Source organism: Chiloscyllium plagiosum, chromosome 16 (genome assembly GCF_004010195.1).
Source record: "Chiloscyllium plagiosum isolate BGI_BamShark_2017 chromosome 16, ASM401019v2, whole genome shotgun sequence".
Classification (NCBI taxonomy): domain Eukaryota; kingdom Metazoa; phylum Chordata; class Chondrichthyes; order Orectolobiformes; family Hemiscylliidae; genus Chiloscyllium; species Chiloscyllium plagiosum.
The window spans coordinates 20,629,403-20,656,728 of record NC_057725.1 but is presented as its reverse complement, the minus strand read 5'-3'; the positions used below and the strand labels follow the sequence as shown (position 1 = coordinate 20,656,728).

General features: G+C 40.7%; 1 protein-coding gene and 1 long non-coding RNA gene across 2 annotated transcripts in view; one reads left to right on the top strand and one right to left on the bottom strand.

Annotated features, from left to right (window-relative positions):
* Positions 1–27,326, bottom strand: part of abtb2b (ankyrin repeat and BTB (POZ) domain containing 2b) — a 208,269-nt gene that overhangs the window by 85,761 nt on the left and 95,182 nt on the right. The window lies entirely within an intron of this gene.
* On the top strand, positions 1,797–23,385 carry LOC122557676. The gene is made up of 4 exons (XR_006313905.1): positions 1,797–1,880; positions 3,238–3,423; positions 21,655–21,739; positions 23,021–23,385. It is a non-coding gene; the product is annotated as an uncharacterized LOC122557676 (long non-coding RNA).

The window sequence follows — 27,326 nt, the reverse complement described above, 5'->3', positions numbered from 1 at the left end:
TGGAAGGTGGCCATTCAGCCCATTGAGTCCACATAGGTTGATATAGACATATCAGAGACAATGGGATCAAGGGACATTAGGAACATGAGGAGCGACAAAGGATGGGTAAAGGGCATTAGGATGAATGGATTGCCATGGGAAATATGTGGGCATGTGCTGGAATTTCTTCTATTTCTCCCCTTTAAGTGGTCGACCTTTACTGGTCGAGGTAAGACACCCTTTTGGATTGTGACAGGACACAGTTGAGTGTAAAAAGCACAAATGCATTGGGACTGGTAACACTATCAAGAAACTGTCCAAACGACGTGAATAGTTTTTTAAAGAAGTGCAAAGTATTTCAGAGTGCCTGTCTGCATAAAACCATAATGGAATTTGTGCTCCGTGGCTGATTATCCAAACTTGAATTTTCACAATAGGTTGTCTTTTAAGTCCAGTTCTTTATTGAATGGAATTTTTAAAAAAAAAGATATTTAGACAGCTTCACAATCATCACAGCCTGAAGTGGAACTTCAACCCAGGCATTCTGGCCCAGTGGTAGGAGACTACCCACTGCACCACAAGACGTTTTGAATTAAATAGAAATGTTTGTGGATTTAAAGGGTTAACCACTTAAGTAAACTGTTCATTTTCATAAGGGATTAGTTAAAGTAATTTTAATGATTTTGTCTTTTTGTACCAAGGAGGGTGTGTTCTTTCACATGTATGACATCTTCAAAGACTCAGCTTTATTTTCTGTCAGGATGCCTCCTGAGTTATGCCTATGCAGGATAAAACGGCAGTTGGCATTAATTAGGGAAGGAAGAAGGGAAAAGATGAGGGTTTGAGTTGGCACTAAGTTGGTATTGGCGTTATGGGATGACTTGGGACATAAGTGGTACAAGCAGCTACAGTACATAGATTGGCATGGATGAGGCCTGGAGTGGGGTGGTAGTAGTGCGGGGGAGTGGGGGCAGGAGGGGCAATAAGTCAGAGGCCATGGGGGAAGAGTAGATTGGGATAGATTAGCACAAGGATTATGAGAGGCCCATGGAATAATACAGGGTCATATGTCAACACAAATTGGTATGGATGAGACCTGGAGAGTGATGAGAATAAGGAGGTGCGAGCAAGAGAGATGTTTATGGTTTAATCTTTAATAACATTCAACACAGGATCAGAATGCCCAGACAGGATTCCATCCAGGTCTCCTTGGGAACTGGCAGTCTCCTCCACTCCCTCAAGGGCCCCCCTCCCCCCAATTCAGCCCAGCCCACCGGAGCGAAAATGGGCAGATTGGACTGCCATTTTTAAATGATGGATTCACGGACCAGAGAACTTTCCCTACATCTGTGAGGTTAGGATTATTGATGATGCTATGATGGGTGACAAAATGTAGAGAAAGAATTGGTCAGTTGCCACTTGCCTTGTAAATTGCAGCTGGGCAGCATTGAGTTCATTTTACCCGATATACACAGCTGCCCCTCTACTGTCATTCATGCAAGAATAAGGACTAAAACAAACAGGGAATGCTGTACTATATTCTACCTTATGTTTTGTTATATCACACATGCATGAAATAGAAGGTTCATTCAGCTAATTTCAGGGATGAAGAGGTTACCATTGGTGGATTACATACTCACAGCAGCATTTCTTGTAGTCATCAGTCGAGTTCATGTACAAAAATAACTGATACAAATATTTAATATGGGCTGACCTGTGTGAGGCTAGCTGGGGAAAAAAAAACTCATCACATTGACTGCAATGTCCAGCTCAATTTCACACTGTGCTCGAAATAGATCACAGCTGATCAAATTCGCCACGATAAGCTGGGTACTGGGGCTTCACTTGAAATTGTTTAAAGCTTAAAATTGCTACCCTGCTAACATATGCATAGAGTACAGGTAAGAAATTGCTTCCAATTTGCTGTCATTTTGACTGCGGTATATTCTAGTTACCGCTGCAGGAAACTGTAAAAGAGCATATCGGTGTGAGATGAGCAGAATACATCTGCAGTCTAATACACTATCTTCATCCTTCCAGGAACATTGAGGCCAAGCATTAATATTGGTGAAAAAACAAAAGTCATGCCCCAACAACAACCCCCTCAGTAATGCCTGAATTGACATCAGTTCTGTTCCTCTGAATGTAAATCGAAGCCAACTCTGTTTTGTCCCCATGAAGATTTTACTTGAAAAGAGACCAACAGTCTGGAGAACACAAAAGTCTAACAATTTCATCATGAAAAGATGTGAAAGTGAACATAGCCCTTCACAGTTCTACAGAGGTGGGAATGAAATCAGTTTGAGCTTTACACGTGTGCAGTTCCTGTAGGCAGCTGGCCACTTAAATGGTCACTGACTCCATTTAAGTCCAACTTTGGCAGCCCTGCAGAACGGAGCAACTCACAGTAGGTCTGTTCTCAGTGCATTGCTGTTGAGAAGCAAATGTATTCCTTTGGGGGAGCAACTTACTGCAGATGTTGGCATCTGTACTGAAAACAAAAGAAAATGCTGGAGATCACAGCTGTTTAGGCAGCGTCCATAGAGAGAAACCAATCTAATGTTTCGAATCTGGATGACTCTAGTCCTGAAACGGTAGCTTGCTTTCTCTCCATGGATGCTACCTGACCCGCTATGAACTCCAGTATTTTTTTTGTTTTTGGTGCCCCTGTAGCTATGATATAAGCAGATCCTGAAGGTAGGGATTAAGTATCCTTTGGAATTGTTAACTGTGGAGAAATTGTGTGCAAATCCTTGAAACCACCAAATTTGTAAAAGACCTGTCAAATCTGTCATGCCCCATCAAAACATGTCAAGCATATCAATGACTGGCAAGAAGTGTCAAATTTGTCAAGAAGTGACAGCACCTGTCAGAAAGTATCAAACTTGTCAAGTCCTATCTAAGATGTGTTTTTATGAATGAGTGCTTTTCTCAATAGAATGTAGCATGTAATGTAGAAATTTAGATAATATTTTTCTTCTGTACATATGGATAATTATAGATGCCAGGTGAACCTGGCATGGTAGGTGAAAGGTTGGTGGGTGGAGTAAGCACTAAATTGGCATTGGACTATGGAGGTCATCAGATATGGGTATACGGCAGAGGGTGGTATTAGGTGCAGGGAAGTCTTGTAGACAGCATTAAGTGAATTGGGTTAGCATGGATGGAATATGAGGAATGTGTGGTGGACTGAGGGGACATGAGGGTGAGAGCTAGACGAATGTTTTACATTTCCTTATTTTATTTTATTTTTTGCAGACAATTCTGGGGCCCCAAGGCAGGCTTACTGTCCTGTCCTTCTTGGAGACCATTAGTCCCCTCAGCTCTTGCGAATCCTACTACCAATCCAGGCCTCCATCCCAGAGCAAATGTGTGGGCACCCATTTTTAAAGGTTAGGTTTACAGAACTTTGATCTCTCCTGCCTCCGTGCACAAGATCCTCAGGTAGGTCTTCAGGACGATCTTCAAGGAGGGAAGTGAGGTAGTGAGGCATGGGTTTAGGAAGGGAATTCTAGTGCATAATCCCAGTCTGCTCTAATGTTGGAGTAAACAAAATTGGAAATGCTCGCAAAACTTGAATAGGATGAAGACTAAAATTTTCGGAGGGTTGTAGGGTGAGGCAAGGAGAAATTTGAAACCAAGGATGAAAATTTTAAGAGGTGAACAGGCATAGATATGGTTGGTGCTGGAATTTGGTGTACATTGGGTCCAGGCAGCACAGATTTGGATTATTGCAAATTTGTGAAGGGTGGAATCTGGAAGATCAGCCAAGGCAGCATTGGAATAGTCAGAGGTGACAAAGACAGGGATGAGGATTGCAGCAGCAGAAGTGCTGAGTCAGTGGAACTAGGTGATCTTAGCAATAATGCAGATGTGTTGACTACATGGATGCGTAGTTGGAACCTGGGGTCAAGGTTATGAACAATTGGTTCAGCCACAAACATCTGCCAAAAAAAGGGGGATGAAATCAATGGCTAGGCAAAAATTTGGACAGAGGACTGAAGAAAATAACCTCAGTCTTCCCAATGTTTAACTAGAGTAAATTTGTGCTCATCCAATGCTAGATATCAGACAAGCTTTCTGATAATTTAGCTATGATGGAGGAGTTGAGAGGGATGGCGCCGGGTTAAAGTTAGTGTCACCGCTGCACATCTGAAAACTAATGTTACATTTTTGGATGATGTCACTGAAGGGAAAGCACACGGATGACTAATAGGATGGGAGCAACAACGTACGCTTAGGAAACACCAGAGGCAATGGTGCGGGATTGGGAAGAGAAGTGATTGCGAGAGAAATAATAATGGAACTAGGTGAAACCAATCTCATTTCAGCTGACAGACAGTGGAGAGGTGTTGGAGAAGGATGGTGTGGTTAAACATGGTGTTAGTGCTATAAACCAGTTGATGGGCACCCCATCCAATACTGTAAATTCCTCTGACAACAATTTCTAAATTTGCAATCACTATTTCGTGAAAGGACAAGGGCAGTAGTTGCATGAGAATATCACCACTTACAAGTTCCTCTCCAGTCGACTCACCCTCCTGACTTGGAACTACGTAGTCACACCTTCACTGTCGCTAGGTCAAAATCTTGGAAATCTTCCTAACATCACCGTGTTCCTTCACCAATGCTTTAACTGCAATGCTTCAAGATGGCAACTCACCATCATTTTCTCAAAGACAATTAGGGATGGACAATAAGTGCTGACCTAGCCAGCAGCATCCATGTCCCTTGAATGACCAAGTTAAAAAGAAAGGCAGGCAAGAAGGGTAAGGAGAATTTATTCTTTTTTTGTCAGGAGGCCATTTGTGACTTTGCTAAGAACCATTTCAGTGCTGTGGCAAGGACAGAAATCTGATTGGAGGGATTCAAACATAGAGTTCTGACAGAAGTAGGAACAGAGTTGAGAGGTGATAAAATGCTTAAGGACCTTGGAAAGGGAGGTTAGGGATGGAACAGTAATTTGTGGTGTCAAGGATTGCTAGTTTGAGAGGAAACTTGAAGATTACAGAAGGAAAGTGAGCAGGAAAGTACCCGATGGAGGAACATATTCAAGGGGTTGAATGTCTTCCTCCTGCTTCTATTTCTTCTGAACTCATAAGGAGTAAAACAATACTGACTAATATGGGGACAAGTTCAATGGTTTTCACTTTAGCGGGAATAGGGACATGACAAGAAATAGAAGCAGGAGGAAGACATTCAATCTCTTGAATAAGTTCCTCCATCAGGTACTTTCCTGCTCACTTTCCTTTGTAATCTTCAAATTTCCTCTCTTGTGAAAGATAGCTTAGAAAAGGCAAGAAGTGAGATTCGGAGAGAAAGAAAAAATATAAGTTCGGGGTAGGGCAAGCTGAGAAAGTGGGAACATTTTATATATCCATGCTTTTTTGAAAAAAAAGTTTTCCCTAAAAAAGAACCCAGCAGATGGAAACAAGAATGAATGGGAATAAAAATGCACTTAATCTGATAGAGAAAAGTAATACAACTCATGCAAGCCAACAAGAAAAACAAATTTTTTTCTGTGCTTGAGCAGGTGCAAGCAGTAGCTGGAGATGCCCGAGGACTCAGATGCTGCTTTCCAAACCGAAGCAGAACATTATCAAGCTTTAATGAACCACACACTGTCCAAAGACAGAAGAATGTATCTTTGGAAAAAGAATGTCTAAATTTTGCAGCCAACCAGGCAGCATGTGCGCTTGTATGAATTTCCCAAGAGGTCATAACTTAACAAAAGAAACCATTAAGGGATCTCAGTGAGAGACACTCACTAGGGCAGTGTTCGAGGGGAAGTGATGAGTTTAACAGACAATTCGGAAGGAAAAGGCTTGAGACAGGTTGTAATAGAGCACTCAATCATCAGATAAAGAGAACAATCTTTGTATAGAATAAAAAGGCACATTGTTTCAGTTCTTTCACTGGAACAGGAGTGGAAAGGAAATGCATAAGACTTAAAGAACTCATATCTTGCAATTAAAATTTTAATAAATGAAATCATAGGCTTTATAAAAATCATAGAAATGCTCAGCACAGAAGGAGTCTAGTCAGCCCATTGGGAACATGCTGGATCTTTGAAAGAGCAATCATGTTTAGTCCCATATCCTCACTTTTTGACCATTTACCGGAACAAATCTCTTCTTCAATTACGCTGTACAACCTGGTTTGGTGGTAATGGGCTGAATATTACATTTGTTTTGGCGAATTCTGATTTGTGTCGAATTTTTTGGATGATGTCTTACCACAAGGTCCAGCAATTGCTGCAGCCGCATCTTGCCAAACCCACCTCATTAATCACCTATCGCACCCTTACAGTGTCTTTCAAGTCTGATTTCCACCTCACCTTTCCATGCACCATTCCTGTAAGAATTTGTCACACAATGGATATTTTGGGAATTCACCAGTATCCTTTACACCTTACCATCTTTTAAATCCCACTGTGCATGCAGACAAACACTGTCAGTGTGGAGCTGCCCTGCACAGTTGCTGGCATTTGTTGTGGATGTGACAGGCAAGGGGAAATCACAGTCTTTTTTATGCTGGGGTCTCGGATGCATTGCTGGACGGGTGGTCCACAGGTGGGACTTCCACTTTCCCTTGGACCAGCAGTGGACACCATGACAGCAGACCATTCCAGCCTAGGTGGAGATTGTCACCTAGGTCAGCGCAGTCTCTGCTCTCTAGAGGAGTGCACAGCACCATGGGAAGAAGGTCAATGTCCTTTGGCTCCATCATTTTCTGTCTGATACCTCAAACTCACTCTATGCTACTGTATCCATCTCCCACCAAAGCTCATGCTCTCCCACTCTCACTATTACCCACATCATCCACTCCACTTGCACTCACCCCCCCCCCCCCCAGCACCCCCCCCCACCCAACCCTGACACCTTCACGCTCTCTATGCTGGCTACTTACTCATTCAAGACGTCCCTCCATCTGCATCAACAGTAATAGCTGTTCTACCCACTTCTATCTCCCTGCTTTCTCTCATCCCAAAAGGAAAACAGAGTCCAAAAGGGAAGAAAGATTCAAGACAGGTGCAGTGCTGCCTGTCATTTGGATCCTCATCTTTTATAAGGAGTGTGGCCTGACTATCTCAAGTACGGCCTGGACTTGTATCAAAGCTGCCCCTTACCTACAGTGCTGAAATTCTCTGAGGGAAGGCTATTCCCCCTTGACTTGACTGAGTCCAGGTTATCACAAACTTCCTGTTTTATGCCTACATTCAATGGCAAGGCAACACAGCAGTAATATCAATCAGATCTCTCTGGCTGGGGGGCACAATACAAAAAAGGCAAGGCAGAGCAAGGTTGCAGTGCGTTTCCAGGTCAGCTCAGTGTGACTGTGCACTGTGAGAACAAGCAAAGTGTCCGATATACAGCCTGGCCCAGTCCCTGAGCTGGGTATATGTCCCTTAGCACACAGTATTCTTGCTGCAGCATTCCAATGATTGTTGTCAGTGCAGCTCCTAATGAGGCACTGACGAGCAGAAATGTCCTAAAAGTGGATTGGAGATATGCCGAGGTTTGTTAGAAGTTAACCCATTATACCAACGTCCTCGAGTTGCAAGTGGCCAGTGCTCACAGGGTATGGTGCCTGGCTTTCAACATGAATGTTGTTTGTAGCAAGTGACCAGCTGAATCTACAAAGAACTTACTCTGGCTTCCTTGTCGAGTTTTCTTGATATTGAGCTTGTTTGGCACGTTTGGTAAGAAGGAAGAATGAATATTAATGAGGCGCATTGTCATGTTAACTTGACAAGAATCTCATAACACCCCTTGTGAAAAAACATACACAATGCCACAAAATGCCTTCGATGCCAAGATGGGTCTTGCTGTATTTGTTGAGTGATTCTGTCACACATCGTACCATTTCCAAGGTCGCTCAGACCCCTATATGATTATGCCCTATGTATGAAATAAGCTGGCACAGTGTTTCTCGTCCAGGCAACTGTCGGTGAAAATGTTCCTTCTCATCTCCCTTCTGGATCTTTTACCAACGATTTTACTCACTCACCCGAAGGATTTCTTTTTTTTTGTCTGTCGATAGTCTGTCTTGCTTGTAGCTTCTCTCACAGGAGATCTGCTGTCAAGATTTGACACTCTTCTGTTTTAGAAGAACAAGCAGCAGGAGTAAGCAATTCAGCCTCCTCCGCTATTCATGGCTGAATGTACATCCACTCTATTTACTCTCCAAATGATTCTCTCACGATCATTAAAAACTCAATTTCTTCATTATTTTACCTTCCCTGTTCCAAGGAGAACAGTCTGGACTTTTCCAATTTTTCATCCAAGTTGTAGACTCTCATAGAAATCATAGATCAACTCGTTTCTGCATCCTCTGTTGCCCTGCAAATTCTCTCTGTCCATATACTTATTCAATTCCCTTTTGAAAACCAGAGGAGTTCCAAATCTTAATCACATTCTGTGTAAAAAGGATTTTCCTCATATCACTGATAATCATCTTAAAATCAGCTCCTCATGATTCTTCCACCAACAGGAACAGTTACTCTGTACAAACTCCATCCAGGCCTCTCACATCTTTAAGACTCCTCTATTCAATTTCCTTTTCTCCAAGGAACACAGCCCCAGTTTATCCAATCTATCCACGTAACTGAAGTCCTTTATCCTGTGACTGTTCTTATAAATCTTATCTTCTAAAGTTGTTGCGCCTTTTCTAAACTGTGGTGCCCAGAATTGAATACAACAGTGAAGAAAGGTGCCCTAACCTACCTGTCACTGGTAATTTTGCTTTTCTTTGTGACACCTACATTAACTAATCTCAAATGTCGATTTTCCTGCTCCTCAGACGCTGCCTGACCTACTGTGCTATTCCAACACCACTCTAATCTTGACTCTCTTGCCCTCTAACCACTCCCTGATCTTCTCTTCTGTTTTGTTCTATTTGTTCCTCCCCAGCTTTCTCATCAGCATAAATCCCACCACTTTCTAACTTTTCTTTCAATGGCAATACCAGTCGATGTCAAAAGGCAATGGTTCAATTCTCTCTTGTTGGTGATGGTCATTGTCTGCTACTCATGTGGTGCAAATCTACTTGTCAGCCCAAACCTGGAAATGGTCCAAATCTTGTTGCTTTTGGGCATGGGCTGCTTCAGTATCTGAGTTATGAATGGTGCTGGCATTGTGCAATCATTAGCAGACATCCCCACTTCTGACCTTCTGATGAAGGGGAGGTCATTGATGAAGCAGCTGAAGACATTTGGGCCTAGCACACTACCCTGAGGAACTCCAGCAGCGATACTGTGGGACTGAGATGACCGACCTTCACATGGCTTCTGCCAGACATTGATTATTTCCAGCTCCACTGTTCTTATTGAGGTTTGAAGCAAGTGCAGTATTTTGCTTTTATTTTTAATGAACATTGGATTTTTCCTGAGGAAGTGAAGTGACTGACAGCTGTATTTTAGCCAGTACTGACATAGATTCCCATTCCAAAACAGAATAAATTTCAATAAGAAATCAAAATAAGGAAGGACTGAAAAGCAAACAAATTCAACAAAGTAATCCCTGTATCTGTAACTTGGAAAAGATACTGTCGTCATTTTGGGCTTTGAGAACACAAGTTCATTTGTATGATTTTGTACTATGAATATTCGGTTAAAAGTTTATCAGTCTGATCTCATTCTTGTGCCTGCTAAATCTCAAAACTGCAGCTATCGAATTTCTATTGACTTCTTTCATATTTTAATCATATTTCAGTTTGGGACAAACTCGCAATTTTGGCAGATGTTTAATGAAAACTCTGTTTTCACAAGTAAAAAGGATTTCTGCCAAACATTTGCCAAAGCTACAGGGGAGAAAATTTCTGGCAAGTAAGTAACAATGAAATACTGTACATGTTTCAGTCACCTGAAATACACAAAATGTGTTAGCCCACCATACCTGCATTTTGATAGCAGTGTGCAGTTCATTTGACGAGTGATTTTGCTGAGGGACCACTAACTGGTCATATCAAACATGTCTCATTTCCCCCTTTCTCTTCTCTGCTCTTGAAAGTGCTGCCTCCTGCTAAGCTATAGGGCTGTAGTTCTACAGAAGCCAGCAACTACCGGTCTTTTTCCTAAGTGCCCTCTTTTTTCATAGTTAAAAATCACACAACACCAAGTTATAGTCCAAAAGGTTTATTTGGACACCTATTGGCTGTTGGACTATAACCTAGTGTTGTATGACTTATAACTTTGGGGTGAAAACAATGACTGCAGATGCTGGAAACCAGATTCTGGATCAATGGTGCTGGAAGAGCACAGCAATTCAGGCAGCATCGAGGAGCTTCAGCAAAATCAGGACATAACTTTGTCCACCCCAGTCCAACACCAGCACCTTCAAGACATGCTTCTTTTTTCATGGCAGTATTCTGCTATAGATAGCATCACAGCCGAGACACAAACACACATTGTTAAGATCCCAGCTGATGTGATTACTTGACAAATCAAATACCAGACAGAAATATGGCCTAATAGGTCACATTTTGTTTTGTTTTGGTTTGAAACAAAGGTGGTCACAGAAATATAATCCCAAGACATTCCTTTGATGGTACCTCAAAGTACCCCTCCAGTACTCACAGAGAAAACCTCTTATTCTAACTTCTCAATTGGTCTGACTTCAAATCCCAGCTTTTTCTTGGAGCTTTAATCCACCTGGGTTTAAACATTCTCAGCTTCAAATAACATCACTAACTCCTTCCTCAAAGATAATCCAATTTTACTACCATCTCACTTTCTCAGGAGCTCTGCTTTATACATCAATCTTCATCTAACTGCTTCTGCAGAATTGCTCCAAACTGAAACCCAAAAAGAAAAATACTTTTCCCTTAGGCTTAACAGAATTTTAACAGAAGCCTTGAAGCACAAATGTTCAACTTGCTTGTTCATTAACCCTCCTATCATAAACAAAAACCTCTTCATTCTGACAGCTTCTCCCAGAATTTCTTTAAGAAAAAATCACCCACATGTTGATCAGTAAATTTTTCAGACACACAGAAAAAGCCCATATGTCACTAATTCAAAATCCAAACATAAAATAAATGTTTAAAATAAAATGTGGATCTCAGAGTCTCCATCACAACATGCTCCACAAAGCAATCAGCAATTGGAGTCCTGCCTGATCTTTTACCCTTCTTTAGAACAAGATTATTGGGGCCTTTGGTATGTCCTCAGAATGGAGAGTGGAATCCTCTTTCTGAACTTTATGCTCACTAGCTAGTGCTTTTGGAGCCACAGCCTATTGTAATGAAAATATAATGCTTAATCTGAAGTGCTCTGAAGTGCAAAGAGGCTAAACTGGAGTAGACATTTAAGCAACACAAACAAAAATGCTAGAAATTGAGGTCCAAGAGATTTGTTTTTAAAACTGCAAGGTAAAATTATGAGTTTAGATGTAGACCTTTCATCAGAAATCGAAAATAAGTGAGAAAAAATGGTTCACGTCATTAAACATCACACAAGGCTTAAGACGCTAACAGACTTAAAGTGTATTTTCTGCAATTTCCAGTATTTATTTCAGGTATTCAGAACTTCCAGTTTCTATACTTTAATTAGAAATGGCAGTCTTCATTTGAACACACAACCTTTGCAATATACATTGTGATTGATAAGACCAATCTTTATTAATCGCCCTGTACTCCCAGCCTCATTAATTATCTACGAACGTTATCTCCCGCTCATTATTTCCCACAGAACAGCTGCCTCTCTTTTGTTCCATGATCAGTACTGCTCAAATGAACCATCCCAATAAAATATAACAGACAAGTCTTCAACATCAATACCAATCAGAAGAGTTGGACATGGAAACTGATGTTATCAGCTTTGTGTGATAACAGCGGGCAACTGCCTCAAATCAATTTCCTATTGCCATGGCAAATCTAAATTGTTGTAATGGTGGTGAATTGTTGTCTGTCCACAAGGCTGGACAGATATTTATAATCAGGCAGTCTTGAAATAACAAACATCACAAAGCTGCAGCCCCTTTGGCAACCAACTTAGCTTTAGGTCCTTGCTTGTTTAATGGCAATTTTTTTTAAGGGCAAAAGCCTCACCAGCAGCATAGTGTGACAAATGTTCGCCTTACAGCTGTGTAGATACAGGCTCAATGCCAGCTGCCCCTGGTACATAATCCTGCTGCTAACTTGCAATGTTTTCAATGAGTCTTTGTCAGAGCTCCCTAGGTAGAATAATCTTCCAGGATTCAGAATGGGCTCACACTTTTCCAATTAAGTGAAAGCTGCAGAAATATCAATATTTTTTGACAGCCCATGGAATCAAAACGAACCGTATCAGTTTTTAAAGTTTCATGAACATAAAATAAATGAATGAATATAAATATTAACAAACATGATTGTAACAGACTGTTGTTTCCGTATGAACAAATCCCAAGAAGCAATCACCACTAATCTGTGATCTTGTAATGTTATCCCTTCAATAGTGTTTTGTTCCTGAAACATCAAGTTAGCAGGTTAAAAAAATACCAAGCATTATTTGAACATAAAATAAGATAGTTAAGAAGGCGCTTGCCTTCACTAGCCAAAGTATAGAATACAAGAGCAAAGCGGCTAAACTGGAACTGAACAATACACTGGTTAGCCACACTTGAGTATTGAGTTAGTTCTAGTCACCACGTTAGAGGAAGGATGTGAACGCATGAAGACAGATACAAACCAGGATGCTGCCTGGGCTGGAGGTACTGAGCTACGAGGAAAGATTAGGATAGACTGGGATTATTTTCCTCAGAGCAGAGAAGGCTGAAAGGGGATCTGATAGAGATGGATTAGATTATAACGTCCAGAGATAAAATTGATATGAAGTCACTTTTATCGTAAGTACAGAGATCAATAATCAACGGGCATAAATTTAAGGTGGAAACCTATGAGGTGTGGTGAGGAGAAATGTTTTCACTCAGAGTATGGAAGGAACCTGGAACTCACTGCCTGAAATGGTGATCATAAGAAGTAGGAAGAGAAACAGGCCATTTAGCCCCTAGAGCCTGCTCCACCATTCAGAAGGATAATGGCTTATCCAACGTTCATGTCCACTTTTCTGCCCTTTCCCCATATCCCTCAATTGCACTAATAACTAACAATCCATCCATACACGAAAGGACTCTGACCCCACAGCTCTGAGGCAAGGATTTCCAAAGATTCTCCATCATCCCAGAGAAGAGATTCTGAGACCATGCCCTCTGGTCCTAGACTCTCCCATGTGGGGAAACATCCTTTCAGCATTTACTTTGTCAAGCCCCTTAAGAATCCTGTATGTTTCTATGAGATCACTTCTCAATCTTCTAAACTCCAGTTGATTCCCAATCGGTTTAACCTTTGCTCATAAGATAATCTCTCCATATCAGGGAGCATCCGAGCGAACTTTCTCTGAACTGCCTCCAAAGAAAATGATATATTTCTGTAAATAAAGGGACCAAAACAGCTCACAGTATTCCAGATATGGTGTCACCAGCAACTTACGCAGTTGCAGTGAGATTTCCCTACTCTTTACAACTCTGCCCAATTTCGCATCATCAGCAAATTCGGATATTTGACACTTTCTGAAACTACTAATGAACAATGTGAATAATTGAAACTCCAACACAGATCCCTGTTGTACACCATTCGTCGCATACTGCCAATTTGAGTACTTAACTATTATTCCAGCTCCGTTTCCTGCTACTCAACCAATCCATGTCAATATTTGCCCTCAATTACATGGGCTTCCATCTTAGCTAATATCAAAAGCCTTCTGGAAGTCCATACAAATAACATCTATCAACTTACCTCTCTCCACTACCTTTGTTACTTCTTCAAAAAATACTCTGACGTTCATCAAGCATGACCTCCCCTGCATGAATCTACACTGACTCTCCCAGATTAAGTGAATTTTTGCGAGGTGATCACTCAATCCTCAACTCCCCTGATTTCCCCAATACAGATGTTAGGCTAACTGTCTGTAATTCCCTGGTTTCCCTCCATCATCTTTCTTAAATAGTGAGCGACGTAAGCAAATTTCCAATCCAGAGATACAACTCATGAATCCAAGGAACTATTAAAAGATTATGATTATGGTATTGGCAATGTGCTTTCTTACCTCTTTTAACACTCTGGGGAATCTGTCACTCTTCAATTCCACTAATTTCCTCATTATTGATGATTTACTTAAGCTAATTTTATTTAGACCCTGCCCCTGATCCTCTGTTAATTCCTTTGGCACTTATAGCAAGCTGTCCTAGTTTTCTGCAGTCAATACTGAAACAAAATAAACATTCAGCATGTCCACCATTTAGAGTCATAGAGGTGTACAGCATGGAAACAGACCTTTAGGTCCAATCTGTCCATGCCGACCAGATATCCCAACCCAAACTAGTCCCACCTGCCACACCTTTCCCATATCCCTCCAAACCCTTCCTATTCATATACCCATCCAAATGTCTCTTAAACGTTGCAATTGTACCAGCCTCCACCACTTCCTCTGGCAGCTCATTTCACCCCATGTTCACAGACAATATTCCCAGTCTCAGCCTTCAGTGAGCCAATACTGTACTTTCCCTTTACGTAACCGTGAAATCTCATTGTCTTGCAAGTTTCTTTTCATAATCATTTGTAATCACTTTCATAAGCTGCTTTGTGGCCCTTTGGTGGTTCTGTGGGATTTGTAACGTTCTTTGCATTTTTATAAATCCTTGCTTTTAATCTTATGCTGCCCCTTACCTCCTTAGATGTTCATGGCTATTTGTTTTAAAAAGTGAGGTGCAGTGTCTCAATCACATGGATACAAACTGCTTCTGCACAGCATTGAGTGTTTTTTTATGGCAAAAAGACAACTTCATAAAAAATCTTCAAGTACATAAACAGGTTCTAGAGCAGATCTCTCCAATTTCTGCATATTAAGAAAAACAAAACACGGAACTGACATTCCCTGCAGTTGTAAAGGCCAGAGTTATTTCTTACTTTTGCAGGACACTATTTATATACGTTTACATTTGAGGCAACAAGAGTGTCTGACATCTGAATGGATCCTCATTGTACTTTGGCAGAAAGACCTCTAGACAGTGGTTGAACTATTTCTCTCAACACCTTCCAATGTTCCTCAGTTTTACCCATTAGCAGAACTTCCCAAGTTACTGTGGAGAGTCTCTGCCTCATCCCATTAAAGTCTGCCTTACTTTCATCCAAATTTCTAGTATTCGATCTTTGCTTGCCTTTTATGTAACTCATTTATTATACTATCCCACAAAATGACTGAGGTTGACACTAAAATGCAAGATCATTGAATACATCCTTGGTCATTGTTATTAGCTGGCCAATTGGTTACAAAAACGGAATGAGAAAGCAGCCTTAATTTCTTCAGCAGAATAACTGCTGTGATCTACTGTGGAAAAGTGCAAGCCCATTCAAACATAAGTCACTATACTCGTAAAGGTAATAAATACCACCGTTTATAAATGCTTACATACCACTTTTCCACACGAGCTTTATATATAATTACTGGGTCCTGATTTTATGCCACTTCTATAAATCACAGTTATTTGCATACCACCATTATATAGCACCATGTTTAGAGAACCATTTAAATACAATCAGTACATACCATCATTTATATATGGCATGATGGCACAATGGTTAGCACCGCTGTCTCACAGCACCAGGGACCTGGGTTCATTTCCACCTTTGGGAAACTGTGCAAACTCCACATAGACATTCTCCCAGTGTTTCCGTAGGTTTCCTTCCACAGTCAAAGATGTACAGGTTAGGTGGATCAGCCATTGTCCAAGGATGTGTAAATTAGGTGGATTAGCCCTGGGGAATGCAGGGTTACCAAGATGGCTTGTGTCTGGGTGGGATGCCCTTCCAAGGGTCAGTGTGGATTCGATGGGCCAAATGGCCTGCTCCCACACAGTAGGGATTCAATGAATCTATATACACCTTATCTTTAAATTACACAAGAAAGCACTTCCATACCATAAGGTATCATAGGAACATAAGCAATTCCTTCAAAACTAATTGATTAATTAATACCAGTAATAGAATATTTCATTATGAAAATTGAAATTTAACATGGTCTCTATATAGTGCTTTATTTGTGATTATTTTTCTCATTGAAACTGTTAAAGCCTGAACCAAAAGCAAATACTCAAGAGATTCACTGCTCGAAGACTTATTGAATCAGTCAATAAGTACAGCTGCAGTTCATTAACATCTGTATGGCACAGTACCAGACAAATTAATTATAATGTTTCACCCTAAGCAGCAAAAAACAGCAATTAAACTATATTTTCTCTGTTGCAAAATGAATGCAGGAGGTAATTTTGATTTATTTGAAATTTAATTTCCCTCATGTACATTTTATTAGTTGTGACTACCATGTCATTTGGAGAGAAATCAACAACTGAGAGCAGCTTCATAAACCCTGGGGATTTAGGACCTACCTTCCTTAGTTTCTGGAAAAGTAGTTTCAGTGCCCACTTCTCAAAATAATTCATGCACCATAAGTAAAGGTATTTTTATTCATTCATAGGATGTGGGGGTCATTGGCTAAACCAACATTTATTGTCCACCCCTAATTACTCCCTAGAAGGTGCTGATGAGCTTCCTTGTGGAACCACTGCAGATTGTGTGAAGGGCATTGAGTTTTCTGACACAGCTGCCTGCTTTCTAGGCTTTTTCAGAGGGTCATTGTGGTGGAGGACTGGTGTCACTTGTAAGCCAGACCACGTAAGGAAAGCCGATTTCGTTCCCTAATAGTCCCTGTGGAAATGGCATGTCTTATTAAACAGTTACATACAGCCATTTTGCAGTTCAAGAATAATAATTCTGCTCGGATTAACTGTAATGCCTTGGCAAATTCACAGAATTAAATATGTTGCAGGACTTATTTAAGCATCATTTAAGCTGAGGAGTAACAAGACTTGAAATTTCTTGTAAATTTAAAAGTTAATACTAACAGGAACTAGCTGCACTGTTCCCAAATGTAGTTTCATTTGCGTGCACAGACTGTTCTCCCACTGAGTTGGCTTGGCAAATGGTTAATTAAGCAGAGATACCTGGCGTGCACACCCGGCTTGGCTGATAACCTGATGTGCTTCATTGCTAATGCCAGTCTGTAATTGAATCACTCCAGTAATAATGCCTACGTCAGAAAATACCAGCTGCAGTTGTTAATGACAGCAGCTAAGCAAGTAAACTGGCTTTTCCCCTTAATTGATTTACTAAAGGCAAAATGTAAACAAGATTTCCTCTCAAACCTATCATGAATATTCTTCAAGAACAAATGCCATTTATGAATCTGTTTGTCTGCCTTCCAAACACAGGCTGAAATGTTTACCTGCCATTTAATAATTCAATATAATTTCCGAATGCTTGGGAAAGAAATAGGACAAAGCCAGTAAAAGTCTGAAATGATAATTCAGAGCATACTGGAGTTCCATTTTCAGCTGTATAAACTGAGTTGGATCGGAGCACTGGAAACTTATCAAGAGGTTTGCCAGGTCTTCGTTTCATTTGTCTGAACCCAGATCACAAGTTTGGCCAAATTGTTCAGCCATGGGAGCATCACAGCTGGACCACATTCTCTCCTTACTGTGGATCCATGAGTCTTTAGTTACTGAACATGGCCATGAGTGGGAGTATTCTGTAATTTGCGATCGCAATCCCTGTCATTACTCTTCTTGGGATTATAAAACTAATCGAAGATCAGGAATGGAGACCGGATATTTTCCTTGTTATGTTTATCATTACATTAGATATAAATGGTAAATTTTCAGGAAGGAGTTAGATACAGTTCATGTTGCTTAAGAGCTCAAAGAATATGGAGAGAAAGCAGAAGCAAGGCAATGAGTTGGATTATTTGCCATCATCATATTGAATGATGGGGCAGGCTCAAAAGGCCAAGTGATTTTCAATAAGGCTGCCTCTCAAACTTCTAAATTTACAATGTGTGCAGGCCCAACCTACTCAGCCTCTTAAGACAATCCTGGAATCAACCTAGTGAACCTTCTCTGGACCGCCTCCAATACAGTAAGATTGAAAGTGTCTGACTAATTTATTCAGGTTTACTGAGGCGGTCTCAAACAATGCATACAGAAGGGGACCAGTGGATGTGTTATATTTGGACTTCCCGAAGGCAGATGACAAGGTACCTCACAAAAGATTAAATCATCAGAGCCCACACTGTTGGAGGTAGTATACTGGCATGGATAGAGAATCGGCTCATGGGCAGGAAGCAGCAAGTGGGAATAAGGTATTTTTTTAAGTGACCTGTGACCAGTGGGGTTCCACTGGAACCATTGCTGGGACCACAACAGTTTATAAATGGGAGAACAAAAGTGCAGGGTATTATTTAAATGGGAGAAAAACTGCAGAAAGCTCCAATAAAAGGGTTTTGGACGTGCTTGTGCATGAGGCACAGAAAGCTAGCACACAATTGCACTGGGTAATCAGGAAGGCGAATGGAAGATTGGCCCTCATTTCAAGGCAGTTGGAGTATAAGAGTAGGGAGGTCTTAAGGCAACTGTATAAGGTGCTGGCAAGACCACATCTGGATTGCTGAGTGCTTTCCTTTATTTAAGGAAAGATATTTTCATTAGAGACAATTCAGAGAAGGTTCACTGGATAATCCCTAGTTTGGAGGGATTGTTTCATGAGCAATAGCTGAACAGGTTGATCCTCTACTCACTGGAGCTTATAAGAATGAGAGGTGATCTCATTGAAACATAGAATTCTTAAGGAGATTGACATGGTAAATGCTGAGATGAGTTTTCCTACATGGGAGAGTCGAAGACCAAAGGCTATAGTCTCAGAATAAGGAGACACAAATTTAAGACTGACATGAGGAGAATTTCTTCTCTCAGAGGGTGAGAGTCATTGGAAATCCTTGCCACAGAGAGCTGTGGGAACATAATCTTTGTGTATATTTAACACTGAAATAGATAAATTCTTGATCAGTCAGGGAACCAAGGGCTGCGAGGAAAGGGCAGGAAAGTGAGCATGAGGAATGTCAGATCAACCACGATCCTGTTGAATGATGGATCAGGCTTTAGGGGCTGAATGGCCTACTCCTGTACCTATTTCTTATGGTCTTAAAAGGGGATCAATACAAGAATGGGATTACAATTGCTTTTGCAATGCAGAGGAAATTGCCTCTTGTGAAGTGTCTCATTTCAGGAAACTGCAGTGTGCAATACTAAAGGGAACACTTTCCCCAACTCTAGATAGATGTGTAAACAATTAATGAGGAGGCAGAACATCTAAATTTGATCCTTATGTGAATTGTGTCAAATCTCACCTCTTTCTGCAGTTTAGCTTTGTTGCTTATATCCCATTCTGATTTGTTAATTCCCTCTGATTCCATTAAAAGTTCACTCTGGTTTTATCTAGGCTCAATCTCATTTGACATGTTTCAAAGTGATACCAGAAATGCTACTGTGCCCCTAAGAGAGTTGACACAAGCTATCCAAGCATCTGAGTGTAGTTAAAAAGTGTCTGTTTTGAATGTGTATGATGCTTCAGTCTTAGGGCAATGACCTATTAGAAGCAAAATATTGATGCATAAACCTCCGCAATGATACATTTAATTGTTCCTTTCTTTATCCTGCAAATGATACATTTCGATTGTTAACTCAAGATATTAAATTTCATGGCTTGACTGCTCATGATGATTAACCTCATTAATGCTAGTTTGGTTTTGAACTGTGTAACTTTAACCTCATACAGATGCTGTAACTGTTAAAACCATTGTCTTGAGATCCAGTTCTGAATTTTCACTCATTGAACTTTGAGCCTATAGATCAACTCCAATAAGTTGTCAGAATTTAATTCTGAGTAAATACTGATCCACGGACTGTAACAGTTCAAGAGTGCAGCTCACTAACATATACCCAAGAGTAACACTTGAGATGGGCAGCGACACCAATGCCCATGAGCGAGTTTTTATTTTAAAAAAAAACATAACCCCTCCCCTTTTTAAAAAATACAGGACTCTGTGGAATGGTTTTTAATCATAGAATTTAAAGTAATGTTCAGTGCCATCTATTAGTTACACCTTACAAAGATGTCAGACCACAAACATTTTATGCTTCCCATATCAAAGTGCCACACATGCACAGAGTAAAAAGTAGCAGTCATCTGACATTTGCATGTGTGCCTCTGTGTGTTTGTCTGTGTGTGTGTGTGTGTGTGTGTATATAATTCTACTTAAAAGCTGGCTACGCCTGGAAAGGCAAGTCATCTGGTCTTGGGTGGTATGCAGCCCAAGTTGTTGAAGGTAAATAGGAGTGGAGATAGCAAAAGAACTTACCTTCCTCTTCGAACCTTCCATTGATATGGAGGAGCATATGTGATATCCTTTTTCAAGAATGGCTGAAAGGACAATCCCAAAAGCTACAGGCCTGTCAGATTAACATCAGTGGTGTGTGAAGTATAGGAACAATGATCAAGGGAAAATATTCACAGGTTAATTAACAGCCAGCACTGATTTATAAAAGGGTGACTAATTTAATGGAATTTTCTGATTTAGTAGCAGAAAGTTTGATGAAAAGAATGTGACTGATGTTGTTTTTCTGCATTTTAACAATAGCAGTTTGTTAAATACCGACTTTAAGGGACTCAGTTAGTACCTAGATAGGAACTCCTTTCCTGAACTACCCAGCTCAGGCTTCATTGGATGGAAGAAAGATGGCAGCAGAGACCCCACCTGGCACCCCCAGCTTATTCAATACCCCTTTGGATCTAGTACCAGGACACCTTTGGGAACTCCAAGTGCCCCTGGAACGATTAAATGTGCATAGAAAATGCTAAAACGTTAAACTGTCAAGCTCATTGGAACTGTCCACAAACCTGTCAAAACTGTTAGAAGTACCTGTCGAAGGGAGCTATCAAGCTAGCAAGTGACTTCTGCCTCAAGGCTTCCATTGCAGGATTAGTACTGAATAACTATCCGTTAACATGAGGATGCTTGCCATTTTGAATGATAGTTACAAATATTAGGAGAAAGTGAGGACTGCAGTTGCTGGAGATCAGAGTCGAAATGTATGGCGCTGCAAAAGAACAGCCAGTCAGGCAGCACCCAGGGAGGGTGAAGGTAGCTGGGAAGGCAATAGGTAGATGCAGGTGGGGGGTGGATGATCATGATAAGTCGAAGTGGAGGGTGGAGTGGATAGGTTGGAAGGAAGATGAACTGGTTGAAAGAAAGATGGACAAGTAGGACAGTTCAAGAGGGTGGTGATGAACTGGAAGGTTGGATCTGGGATGAGGTGGGTGGAGGGGACATAAGGAAACTGGTGAAATTGACATTGATTCCATGTGGTCAGAGGGTCCCAAGGCAGAAGATGAGGCATCCTTCCTCCAGGTGTCGGGTGGTTAGGACTCGGCGGTGGAGAGGGCCCAGTACTTGCATGTCCTTGGCGGAGTGGGACGGGGACCTGAAGTTCTCTCAACCCCCTCCCCACCCCCCACATTTCTGATGAAGGGCTTATGCCTGAAACATCAATTCTCCAGTGTGGGACTATGTACTCCAATAGGGGATTATGTAATGAAATGTTTGGTGTTTCAAGGCATTATTTAGTTGAAGGAATGTATATGTGATATATTATGAAACAAAAGGATTTTTTCAATATAGTGAAATTTGTAATCGACACTTGGAACTTTGTTTTTTGGAACATCATTTCATTTCATCTCTGCCTGAAGGTCCATACATGAAGGTCCATACAACTGAATCAGCTGACATGGTGAATGTAAAGGCAAAGGGTGATGGAGTGGTGGTTATAGATCGGTGAGTTTGCATGCAGTTGCAAAAAGGCCATGCAGATGTGGTGGAGGTCCATAGCTTGATGTTGAGAGAATGGAGTGTAGGATGGGTGCAGGAGCATGGCTTTGTATTGGAAATTGATGGGGCACAGGGATTACTTGGTGGGTCACAGCTTGATGTGGTGGGGGCACGGAGACAGAGGGATGTCTGAGGAGTCATGATTGTGAGCCATGAGATGGGATGGGTTGTCATTGGATGCGGTATAAGCAAGGTGAGGGTTGATTTAATCTTTTAGGTATTTGTTCCGTAGTTTTAAACGGTACTGAATGCCAGTTCCCCAAAGCAGGTCATCTAGCCTGCCTATACGGTTGCCTGTCCCATCCCTGAAATCTACCGGCCCCTCCAGACTGAAAAATCCCATGTCTCCCATTTTTAAAAATAAGTTTCATTAATCCAGAAATTGTCCTGTCTCTGCACAACCAGAGTGAAAATCTGGGCATACGGGTTTGTGTGACCCAGCACATTTTCAAAGACAATTAGGAACGGGTAATAAATAAATGCTGGCTTAGCCAGGTCAATACACACAACAGCAAGAGGTAACAGGGTTAGGTTTTTGCAGAAACAAAGAAACAAATTTGGTTTGGCCAGTAAGTTATTGCAGAAACTTTTGCTTAACTATCTTCCTGTAATGAATATTATAAACGCTGCATCTTTTAATTTTTGTATCATCAACATGTATCCTATTTCCCCTTTCCGTCAGTCACAATATATTGCTTCATTAAATTCAGACCACAGCAGCAACAGACTAAGTGTGTGATTAGAAATATATTTGTGGATGTCCTTTTCTGGATTATTTAACTGACAACAGAATACCTTCTAACTCTGTCATTTATTCAAATCTGAAAACAGTGCATTTGCTGAACCGTGAATCAAAACAGATAATATACAAAGGGGACTTCCAAACCTCCAAGAATATTTCTGTGCAAATGAAAATCACCATTTTTCCATTCAGGGAAAGAGGGTAAATTGAGAATCACAAGTTCCTTGGGTGTCACAACAGAAAAAAACAGTCTGATTTGGAAATAAAAAAAATGTATACCAAAAATCTGAAGGAGGATTGGAGAGAAATGCCCAGCAGTGCCAATTAGTTTCTTAATGGCAGGAACATATGAGTGCAATGTTTCATCAGAACCTACATCCTACAGTAGGAACTGAAGAGTTAAAGCAAACAGCACCATTTCTCTTTCTGTTGTAGATGTCAATTGAACTGCTGGACCTTTTGAGCATTTTCTGGTTTTATTTCAGGTTTCAAATGTTGTCAGTTCACGTTGTTCTCCACCAACATAAAGACTTACCCCTGCTGCGATGCTCCAATATTACTGAAGACTCTTGCTGTTTTCAGCAAGGTGGGTCACTTTCCCCACTGGTATTTGTTGACATGTGATCACAGTGAGGCTGCCAAGAGGATTAAAATTGGGCAGCTTTATAATTCCTGTTCCTAGTAAGATCATCAACCGGAGAGAATGTAAATGATGTGCAATTATCTAACTATGAAATTACAATTTGTACGCTTGCTGACTGAGTATGAGACTGTCTGAGATTTGTTTGATCCTTGCCTGGTTGAATAATGATGTGTCATCGATTGTATAGAAATAAACTGATCACTATACAACTGAAACATGTTTATTAGAAAACCTTTCTTTGGTACTGCTTGCCACTTATAAACGGACAATTTCTTCCTTGTTGAGATTGAGGGTATCTATTATTTCCTTTCTCCTGGGACAGGTTGTCTCCTGTTTTGTGTGGAAATTGACTGCAACTAACAACGGGCATCATTACCATGTGTTAGTGTCTGCTGTCCTTGTTCACTGTGAATGATTAATGATTTATGCTTCTTCCAATGTTCCCAGGTTTGCAATTTAGCCACAAATCAGAACAGAGCTGTGGTCTGAAAAACATGCTGTTAAAGTCTGGCTCTAAAATTAAAGCAAAATAGGTGCAGATAAAATAAAAGAAGCGTACTGCAATTTATGAGGACTGAATGAAGTGTTAAATGAATTGGCAAAAACAGAAAGGTCCATTAAAACACAGCAGGGAGAGTGTACCATATAACGGTGGGGGCATGACTTGTTTTCAGTTGTTTGTATATCTATGTATATGAGAAAAGTAACAGTGTATGATAGCAAAAACAAAGAAATGTAGCTTAAAACCAGGCAAATGCTCCAGTCTTAGCAACTTCCTCACAATGCCAACAGTCTGGTCCCCTGGGAAAATCTCTCGACGAGCTAAAGAACAATACCTCAATTCATTCATTTTAGTGCCATGTTTCGTTAATCACATTCCTCCTGTTTATCATGTTCCCTCTCTTCCAGTTCGACCGAGAGGCTCGTTAACATGCTGTTAGTCATATTAATGTGCCTCATCAAATTTTTAATTACTTTAAATGCAGCAGTGCAGCTTCAAGCTCTCCAGCTTTGTTCAAGATACTCAAACTTTAAACAATTCTACAATACTTCCAAAAGTGTCATTAAAAAACAAACTTAAGGATAATTATGTGATTGCATTTTTAAATAGACTAATGTACATGATCACATTACTGTCTCAATCACAATGGTTTAGTGGAGGGAAAAAAAAGAGTATTTTTTTCCCCAAGGCTTTGTGAATGAGTCTCATTGCCAGGAGAAACAGCGACTTGGATATGGCAGGGGTACTTATTCTAGTTGTGCGTTTGTTGAATGTGACAGCTGGTGAGTGGTTGATCACTTCAGTGCATAATATTAACAATTTCAACTCCTGCTCCTGTTGGCTGAACAGAGACAGCAGCTACTAGAGAGCTAGATTAAAAATTCTTGAGTTTTGTGGCCCTTACTGCCACCCATTGATCCATTATAACCTAAATAAGAAAAACAGGCAGACAATTTTTGCACTCCTATCACATTATGCAATGTTTGAAGGAAATTAAAGTTTATGTGTGTTTAAATAAAACTCATTTGTATGGCACACACAGGCACAGTTCCCATATTCCCAGATGTTAAATTGTCACTGATTGGCAATGAAGCCACTGAGAAATTCATTTGTTCTTTCACAGAAGACTTACAGGTAAGAATTACTAAAGGAATCACTAGAAAAAGTCAGTGGGGGAGATAGTGTGGGCAATGTCCAAATATGAATTCAGTAAGTCTCATTCAAGTTAGATTGGTAAATTCGTGTTTTCACTTCTCCCAGGATACTAAAATTCTTGATTTATAGTAACATAAATCCCAAAACAACATTTACCCATTTGTTAATACTCAGCACATCAAATATAATCGAGTGGAATTTCTGCAGGAATTCCATGATCTCCCATCATTATTTTAAGAGGAACAGGAGGGTCAACCACACAGAAATGACAAGCATCTGATTCTAGGAGCAACAATTAGACTTTAGTACGTTTCCAGATGATCATTTCTTTGTTCAGTGCGAGAGATTCTCATTCTGGTCATTGGCTTTGTAGGCATATTGCAGAGCTTTCCCTAACAAACTAAGCAACCAGCTGGATTGGAGTTGCACATTAATTAATTATATGCGGGTGAATTGATGGGAAAAGTGCCAAATATAACCTAAGATTCTGACCTGTCTGCTGAGCACGTTAATGTCAGGGAGATGTGAAAGACTTATTTCCAAAAGGCCGTCTTACACAGTTTTAAGCTACCATTGTTCTGTGGAACTCCAGTCTGGCGGAGAGTCACTTCTGAAAAAATATCCACGTCCCTCTGGAATATCTGGGAAATTTTAAAACTTTCTATGGAATCTTTTTCTCAAATCAGATGATAAAACCGCACACTCCCTGCTATAATTAAAAGTGGTTGCCATGAAAGCCCAAGTCTGCATGCAGACTGAAGAGATGCACTTCATCTGCACCTTGCAAGCGGTCAGTCTGCATCATCACTGAAAACTGCCATTGGCTAATCACAGTGCAGAGAAACCTCAGATAGTGGTGTGCCATAATTTAGAGATGACTGTATTGCAGAGAAGTAAAATGTTTTCTAATCTGTATGAGTACCAGGGAAAGTACAATTTCTGCAACATATATCTTGATGATAAGATGCCTTTGTAGAAAATTTTAACCTAATACGTTCGTTAGGAAATCGGTGGGTAATCACTAAAGAAGAGTAATATTGGAAAGATCATAAAACTGCCATTCTATGAATCCCAAGGGATCTTGGCCAGAGAATTAGGTGAAAATATCTCAGTGGAAATCCAGAGCATTGATGGGCACCTGTCCCTCAAGACAAGCTCTCTTAAATGTTTCACTGATAATCCAAGATAGATTCCATCTGTTGCAGCATGGCATGGAATTCAGGTCCAGTCAATTATATCTAATAAACCAGGTTTTGGTTTTGGAGGTATACAGAGATCTGACATCCTGTCTATGAAGCCATGGATGGCATTGCTGCGTGTTAAAATGTCAGTGTGAATTTATCCAAAATCTGCAGTAGACAGTGCAAGTAGTGGAGAGGTAAACTGAGAGGCCTGTGAATTTCACTTCCCTATCGGCAAAATAACAATACCAAACAGAAAATTCATTCACTGCTAACTAAAATTTTCAGTCCCCCAGAGGAGGCAATATTTCAGTTTCGACTGCTAGGGTTAAAGGTCATAACATTTCAGGTCTGCAGGAAATCAGTCAAAGGTATGGCTTTACTGGGGAAAGAAAAACAATCATACAACAGTTTAAAAATGTCCTTTTACGTCTCGCAAAGAAAAAGTCCAAGATGCCACCATGCTTTTGTTTTTCCCATCCAGAATTTTGAAAAGTTTAACTTAAAATGAAAGAACTATTAAAGTTTATACAGTTTCAGTGAACACGATCATGTGCCCAATGCTTTAGTACAACTGTGGCTTGGAATTACCCTAATGTTCAAGGAACATCTCAAAACTTGCTTCACACAGGAAAACAGATACAAAGTTTGGGGGAAGATAATGAGAAATTGGCTGAAGTTATGGTTAAAGGTAAGTAGGTAGGTAGCTTTCTAGAAAGCACTTACAGAAATGGTTTCTTTTGAAAAGTTCATAATGTGTGCAATTCAGCACCTTCACAAATATGCCTTCATGTTTCACATTCATTGACGGAGGAGAAAGCTGCTGACCATTCAACATGGCATCTCTTCATCTATCAAGGCACGAAGAGGGTCAGAAACCTGTGAGATGGAACAGCGGCCATAGTGGAAGGAGAAGGAACCCAAGAGAACTGCATTTCCAGATGTAACAATGTGCACCCACTGCCAAAGAAACTAGTGCATCCAAAGTTGGCCTTCTCCTGCCATGTGAGGACTCATCCACTGCACTGAAAATGTGTTGCTGGAAAAGCGCAGTAGGTCAGGCAGCATCCAAGGAACAGGAGAATCGACGTTTCGGGCATGGGCCCTTCTTCGGAATCGAGGAAAGTGTGTCCAGCAGGCTAAGATAAAAGGTAGGGAGGAGGGACTTGGGGGAGGGGCGTTGGAAATGTGATAGGTGGAAGGAGGTCAAGGTGAGGGTGTTAGGCAGGAGTGGGGGTGGGGGGGGAGAGGTCAGGAAGACGATTGCAGATTAGGAAGGTGGTGCTGAGTTCGAGGGTTGGGACTGAGAC